Genomic DNA, 7,966 nt, shown 5'->3' on the forward strand with positions numbered 1-7,966 from the left:
AGAAATCACATAAGGTTGCTGAGGTGGAACTGTGTGATCTTAGTAATAGTGCAGGTATATGGCCTGAAGCTCAGCTCAGGGTTAAAAATCAACGTTTCAGATGGTTTAATTCAGCCTCAGACTACCGCCAGTGAAGAGATAGAGTTAGTGTCCAGGGAACAGAGTTTGTAGCAAGGACCTAAGACAATAACTCCAATCTTCCCAATGTTTAGGTGCAAGAAATTATCTTTCTCCAGTTTCTGGTTTTACCCAACTTGTCCAATCATTGCCCAAGTTGAACTTATCACCAATAGTAAGGAGTTTTGACGAAATGCTCAAATACCCATTATGATTCGGAAAGTAGCTAGAGTGATCTCCCTGTATTTACTGTCCCATCCATTGATGCAGGACAGACTAGACAACCCAATCAGTGCTAATCAATGAGTCAGGAATTTCCCGTTAGTGCTTCCTTAATATAGGGAAAATGAATTTAGCTTCCAGACTTTGTATCTAGAATGGCCTTCCGCTACACTTCCCCTCCCCAACAAACATGATGCTTCAAATCTCTCTTGAATTCCAAATCTTTTGCACATCGGCAACAAGAGGAATTACTGCGTGGTACGACGTTTTAGGAGCTAGAATTTCTAATGGTTTTGAATGGTGACTTGTATCATGGGGTCCCTTTCCACTGATTGAACAGTTCTATGGCATGGATTAATGAGGTCAGGCTGGAGAAAATATCTTCTCAAGACCACGCACTCAAATCAACCCCCTTGGGGGAGCTGAGATATGAAAAACTGAGCATGATTGTCACGAGTTAATCTTGAGTTGTTCTCAGCCATTTAGTGAATCAATGCATTACAAGTAAAGATGGTAGCTGATAAAAGAAGAACTGAAATAAACCAAGCTGCTGTTTCTGATGTGCTGTATCTTTTGCCTCATGCTTGCCGAAAATAAACTGAAGCTCCCAAAGGATCTCACCTCGTTAGCCATTGCTCAGTTTAGTAATAGCAGGCCAATGCTCCTCTCTGGTCTGTGATGATTTAAAGGACAGTGATCAGTGATCAGGCCATATGTCAGTTTCTCTAAGCTCCCCATTTAGCTGGAATCCTTCATCTCTGTTATCATTTGAATGAATCCCCACTCTATTCTCTGCAAAATCTTAACGTCCTCTCAACTGGGTGGTCCCCAGAATTGGGAACAAAATTCTAGTCTTAAAATAACAAAGGGCTGTTAACGCCAGTGAAACTGCCCAACTGAGTGTTGCAGACTGGCACATTTCAAGGTCCAGGACTATGTGCTGAGGGACACACTGAAAGATGGTGAATCTGCCATCAAGGTGCAGTAGGGACAAACCACCATCTAAGGTTTTTCGGCCAAAATACAACGAAGGTCTGTTCAGCTATGGAACCCTCCCAGTCCCTCAAGTCTATGTAAATGGTATCTTGCATAGGTAAGGAATGCCTTTGGGTTTGTTGGGACTGTCCTGCACATGGAGAGACCATACAGACCCAAACTGCTTTAGTTACTGTGTATGTGTATAAAGATTTTAATGAATAAAATTTATTTTGAAATAAAAACAAATCTCAGAATGAGTCAGAGCCTTCAAAAGGGAAGCAAAAGAGGACAGTTGTTTTTGTAATTGAGCGAATGATTTGCATTTAGGCTCTGATGATTTACCACGGCCAACAGGGAATAGGGTGGGGTGGGCAGCTGTAAGATTCAGAGTGACTCTCAAACAAGACTTTGGAGAGCTGTAGCCTGGCATTGAGAGAGCAGGACTATCAGATCAGTTTCCACCCCAGCAAAGATCAAATAAGAATGATGAAGGACAGAATGGGATCATTCAGTCCCTTCAAGTCTGGGCTGGTTGTCTGAAATTCATAGAATCCCTATAGTGTGGAAGCAGGCCATTCAGCCCATTGAGTCCACACAAACCCTCTAAAGAACATCCCACCCAGGCCAACGCCCCTACCCTATCCCTGTAACCCTGCATTTCCCATGGCTATTCCACCTAGCCTGCACATGCCTGGACACTATGGGCAATTTAGCATGGCCAATCCACCTAACCTGCACATCTTTGGACTGTGGGAGGAAACCAGAGCACCCGGAGGAAACCCACGCAGACACGGGGAGAATGTGCAAACTCCACACAGACAGTTGCCCAAGGGTGGGTCCCTGGCGCTGTGAGGTAGCAACCACTGAGCCATCGTGCCACCGAAATTAGCTCCCGCGATCCTGTTGAATGTGCACCTACCACCTCTTTTGCCATCTGTGTATTCCCGAACATTACAAGTTGTTGTGTCTAAAAGCATTTTGCCTAACCCGCCAATGGGTCTTTTGCCAAAGTGGTTATGAACTCTGCTGCCACTTTCACTCCCTCAGACTGATTGGCCTTCTCCTAATCCGAAACATCTAATCTACTTTCTCCTGAATTTGAACACCTTTGTTAAATCTCTTTTAGGCTTCCCTGCTTTAAGTAACATATGTCAGTTTCTCTAAGCTCCCCATTTAGCTAGAATCCTTCATCTCTGGTATCGTTTGAATGAATCCCCACTCTATTCTCTGCAAAATCTTAACGTCCTCTCAACTGGGTGGTCCCTAGAATTGGGAACAAAATTCTCGTCTTTACAATGAGTTACAAGGATTTGGCATGGCTGCTTGGCTTCTGTATTGTAACGGTCTGAATTGAATTCTATGAAAGCAGCTTGGTTTTGAATGATCACACACAAATTTCTAGTTCTGAACTCACTAGCAGCTTTCTGTTCATCAATTGAATGGTTATGCATCAGTCACTTCAGCATTACAGTTTGTGCCACAGTAGCTGCAGAAGAGAACAGTGGATTCAGAAAGGGTGCAATTCACTACCTCATTCTCCTCACCTCTTCCAATATCCTTCTCAAAAGCCAGCTGTTGGTAGCTCCTTCCCACCTGTCAGCGTCAAAACCCATGACCTTCACAGCGTCCCTGCAGCAGAGATATTGATACCTAGCAGGTTGTAGTACAGTGGCAAGTACAGAAGGTCTTTGGATTATATACAGACATTTCCATCTGACAAGCCTGGCCAAGCCAGCATGGAGGTTATTGGAGGGTTAGTAAAGTACGATTACAGAGTATCATCCTCCGGGACCACTGAATTCATGAACTTTACCCAGAAAGAGATACCTAAGGACATATCCGAGGCAACAAAAGTGCAAACTGTGCAGCCTTTACTCCTGTCTAGCATCCATCCACCGTGGAAGATACACTGGAGACATATGCTCACTGCTATCACGGTTTGCTATTTTGGATCAACTTGCTGTCATTCCACACTCTCTTTCTCAAACTTATAAAGAATTCATTATAAGTTTTAATGTCGATGTAAAATTAACTGCGTTATGCATAATTGCGGAGATTATACAAAGTGAAATTTCACCACACATGTCCCTTCCAGGCCTCAGAGCTGCCCCTTTTGGCAGTTCACTGTTCATCCATGATTACAGCTAAAATAGGGGCTTCCTAATTAGTCTATCTCTGCAAAACTGTGGATATATAAACAGAGTTATGGTTAGAAGGATCATAGAATGGACCCCTGAGGTGCTGAGTTTATGGAGTGGTTGTAACTGGGACATACATATGCCTCATTACAGTAGACAGTTGTCAAAATTGCAGTCTTCCACCACAAAGGATCAGCTGGCCACCATGACTCTGTGCCCCCTTCCAAACGTTCTGCTGTTAACTCTCAATTTCAAGCCCAATCACTTTTGGGTCAGGGGTAGTAGGAATTGCAGATGCTGGAGAATCTGAGATAACAAGGTGTAGAGCTGGATGAACACAGCAGGCCAAGCAGCATCAGAGGAGCAGGAAAGCTGACGTTTCGGGCCTAGACCCTTTGTTGTGAAGAAATCACAGATTCAGTTGATGGTTTACATGGGTGAGCAGTAAAATGGTTCATCCCACAACTTCCTTGGCAGACTAAGGACCATATATTGGACGGGTGGAGCATAACGACCAATATGGACTGGTTGGTCTGATTGGCCTGTTTCCAGTATAACCCATACTGAGGGAATGTTGTTTGAAACAAATGTGAAACCTACTCCCAATCAACAGTCCCAGAGGGACATAGAAGACCCCAAGATATCTTTTCAAAGTCAGCTCTGCCCTTAACCAAAGGCACTACGAACACATCTATCTATCTAGTACCACATTGCTGTTTGTGAAACCTCCTTGTGTATAAATTGGTTCCATGTCTCTGTACAAAATAACAGCAACTAGAACTTCCAAAGGACTCCATTGGCTTTGGAGCGCTTTGAGATGAGCTAAGGTTATGAAAGGCACTATATAAATGCAAGTCATCTTCCTTCCTTTTTTTAGTTTCATAGGGTGTGCATGTTTATAAACCAAGCCACATGAAAAACCACACAACCAGCCCCTAAAGATGCTGAGTCGTAGATTCCAAACGTTGCACAGTTCCAGCTGCAAACCTGTCTGTCAAGTCTTCGACGTGTGCTGTACGTTACTAGAGCTAGCAATCCTTTAGCAAAAGACCTAACTACAGAGGAAGAAAAAGCTTAATAGGTTCACGGTGCAGAAAGGAGTTAGAGAAGAACTTAATCTGGGGTCAGTTTTACCAAAGACTTGCAATATTAAGTGGCAATCTGATGCTGCAAACAAGCTGAGGCACCATAATAGCAAATTTCCTTCTTTAATGGGATTGTTCTCATAGGAAAAATGCCCTGGTTTCCAAAGCTGCATGAGCATTGATTATATGTCACAACCTTTATATCTGTAAATATTGTTTTAGCAAGTTGAATCCAATGCACACACAATGTAGCAATAACAGCAAATGAAACAACACGTCATCCCAGAAAGAAGCCTATTGGATTTATGCCTCTTACATATTTTCAGAGGTGAGAAAGCCAATGACCACTGATAGCACAGCAAACAGTCTGGATCCTGAGAGGGCTCTGAAGGCGGATTCACTTGTGTGACCGGATGAACACTTAGGCAGAGAGAGATGAAGAGCAGGGCTACAGCGAAGGGGTGGAAAAGTGGGATTAGCTGAGTAGCCCTCACAGAGAGCTGGCACGGACGTGACTGGCTGAGCGGCCTCCTTTGCATGCTGGGAAGGTTTATGTCGTTCCTCCAGCTCACGTTGAACTTCGCCGCAGCACTGCAGCAGGCCTGAGACCTGGCGCGAGAACACAGCAGTGTGTTGTTGAAATGGCAGCCGCATCCCCATGTTCCCTGGCCCACATTTCTGTCTCAGATCTACTGCAGTGCTCCAGCGAAGTTCAACGTGAGCTGGAGGAACAGCAGCTCATCTTCCCCTGGGGTACTCCACAGGACTCTACATTGAGTTTAACAATTGAACACCCTCCTCCATGTTTGTACGTGAATAGGAAAGATTTGGAGGGATATGGGCCAGGAGCAGGGAGGTGGGGCTAATTTAGTTTCGGATTATGTTAGGCATGGACTGGCTGGACCAAAGGGTCTGTTTCTGTGCCGTATGGCTCTATGACTCTGTGTTTGTTAACCTCCTCTACACCAGTAGCTCCAGCTTTGTTCAAGTCACTCCAAACAGCCAACTTATTTTCAATCATTTACACTTCTCATGAGCTCCAACACCCACCAGCAAATCCCTTGCACACACCACGCCCAGCTAGCATTTATCTCTCTCAGCTTATTGTCACTCTTTGCTTGACTATACCTATTTTGCCCCTCTCTCTCTATCTGGGCACCTTCCACACATCTTCTATTCACCCCAACATCAGCGTAAATACTTTCTCTTTCCCAGGTCTTTTCTGTTCTGATGAAAGGTTGCTGGACCGGGGGAATGTTAACGCCTTTTCTATGTAGAGATGCTGCCAGAACTGCTGAGTTTCTCCAGCGTTTGCTGTTTTTGTTCTTTAAGTCACTTATCCTGGCGGCTTCTCCTTTGGCTCGGTGTCATCCTTTAAGGTGTCCCTGTAATCTTCAGTAGGCGCTATATAAATGTAGTTGTTATTGTCGGCTGCAGATAAAACTGGGGGAGAAAGGCAGCATTGTAAAAGGTGAAGCCCAGTGGCTCACTGACTTCCTTTCCCCTGTCCTATTTGTTAAACCGATTACTCCCCCCACCCATTGACTGTACTCTCACCCCACTCTGTGCCCTCTTGGTGCCAGTTCTGGATGTGACACAGCTAAGGCACCATGTGGTTAGAGAAGCCAGACTTGAATGTGAACCACAGGCACTTTCAGTGTTACCACAGAACGCAGGAAGGCAAATTAAAGCCTCTTTCTCTGATGCATCCTCGATGATTTAATACATTCGGGTAAAGAGAGAAGAGTGAATTTTATTTGGGAAAACATTTGACAATTTGAACTGCATGGCTTCCAGGAAAACCCCAGCAATGTTAACAAAGCATTTGCAATAACATTCTGTTGCCTTTTAAATCTACAGTGAACTTCCTCTTGCTGGTGGTTTTTTGCAGTTGAACTCGTCTCAGTGCAAGGCCATGTTTCCTGTTTTGCTCTCACACATCAGTTTTTTCAAAACACTTAAGAAGAGAAAGACCTTTGGTCTCCCAGGTCTGTGTTTATCAAGGGTACAACTACATGGCTTTATTTGATTTTGATAACTTGCACAACAGTTTAAACAGTTTTATCAAAATAAATTAACATGTGCAGCTGCACTTAGGAGCGTTTTTTCCAATCAACTGTTGAAAGAATTCAACAACGTAGAGAGATCCATCGCCAAAAATAACTCCCTCACTTCAGAAATTTGGGTTTTGCTTTGAGAATCCAAGAATAATAGCAAAACTCAAAGTAAAGGAGGATAAAAAGCTGCCTCTCACTGTGGGTCTAATGCCTCACATTGTTGACGTGACGTAAAATGAAATTTGTTTTCTGAATGACATTAAAGTCTGAGTGCTGGGCCTTACTTTCCCAGGGCCTTGACTTTCTCTGTGGGGTGATGAAACGTTAGTGGCAAATATTAAATTTATCTGGTTACGACACATTGTGTTACCTTGAACTACCTTCAATTACTGAGACGGAAAGTCTAAACTTCTGCTCACTTGTAGCTTAGTCCAGTTTCGAACGTGTCTCACCTTCATTCCTGTGTGCTCTACCTCCTGCTGGCTATTAGTTGAATGCCTTTCAGCAGTTCAGCCAACTGGATGTACTACACATGCGTGGGCCCTTGGTGATGAATGTTGCAAATGGTGGGGAAGACAACCAATATCAATTCCATCCCTTTCCAAACACACAGGAATGTAACGTTTGTATATAATAGTTAGTTGCAATAAATGTCTGCTGGATTCTTCGATACCACAATATCAACAGCCAGTTTCTTACCTTATGGGAAATAATATGAGCATTGCTGCATCCTGTTAGAAACAAAATCACATCATATGGCTTTTTACTCCCATTATAATTGGCCCTGCCAAGGCCATCTCTAATCTTTACCTTGTATTACTCTTTCTCCATATCCTCCTTCCCCATGCCTAACCCATTTGTTTATGTGGCTACCCTTGGAAAAAAATCTCCCTCAAGTCTCTTAATATTGGATTCAAATTCCCAACAGGCGAGGCTTTGGTCTCATTTATCATGAATTGTAGAGCTGGTGGATCGAGATATTGACAAATGTTGGTCAGGACCCTCCTGGTGGCAATAGGCCTGGAGCCTGGGCTCTTGGAGGCAATAGGCCCGGAGCCTGGACTCTTGGCAGCAATAGGCCTGGAGCCTGGACTCATGGCGGCAATAGGCCTGGAGCCTGGACTCGTGGCAGCAAAAGGTCTGGAGCCTGGACTCTTGGCAGCAATAGGCCCGGAGCTTGGACTCTTGGCAGCAATAGCCCCGGAGCCTGCACTCTTGGTCACAATAGGCTTGGAGCCTGGAATCTTGGCAGCAATCAGCCTGGAACCTGGGCTCTTGGCGGCAATAGGCTGGAGCCTGTACTCTTGACGGCAATAGGCCCAGAGCCTGGACTCTTGGCGGCAATCAGCCTGGAGCCTGGGCTCTTGGT

This window comes from Rhincodon typus, chromosome 10 (assembly GCF_021869965.1).
Source record: "Rhincodon typus isolate 14 chromosome 10, sRhiTyp1.1, whole genome shotgun sequence".
In the NCBI taxonomy this organism is placed as follows: Eukaryota; Metazoa; Chordata; class Chondrichthyes; order Orectolobiformes; family Rhincodontidae; genus Rhincodon; species Rhincodon typus.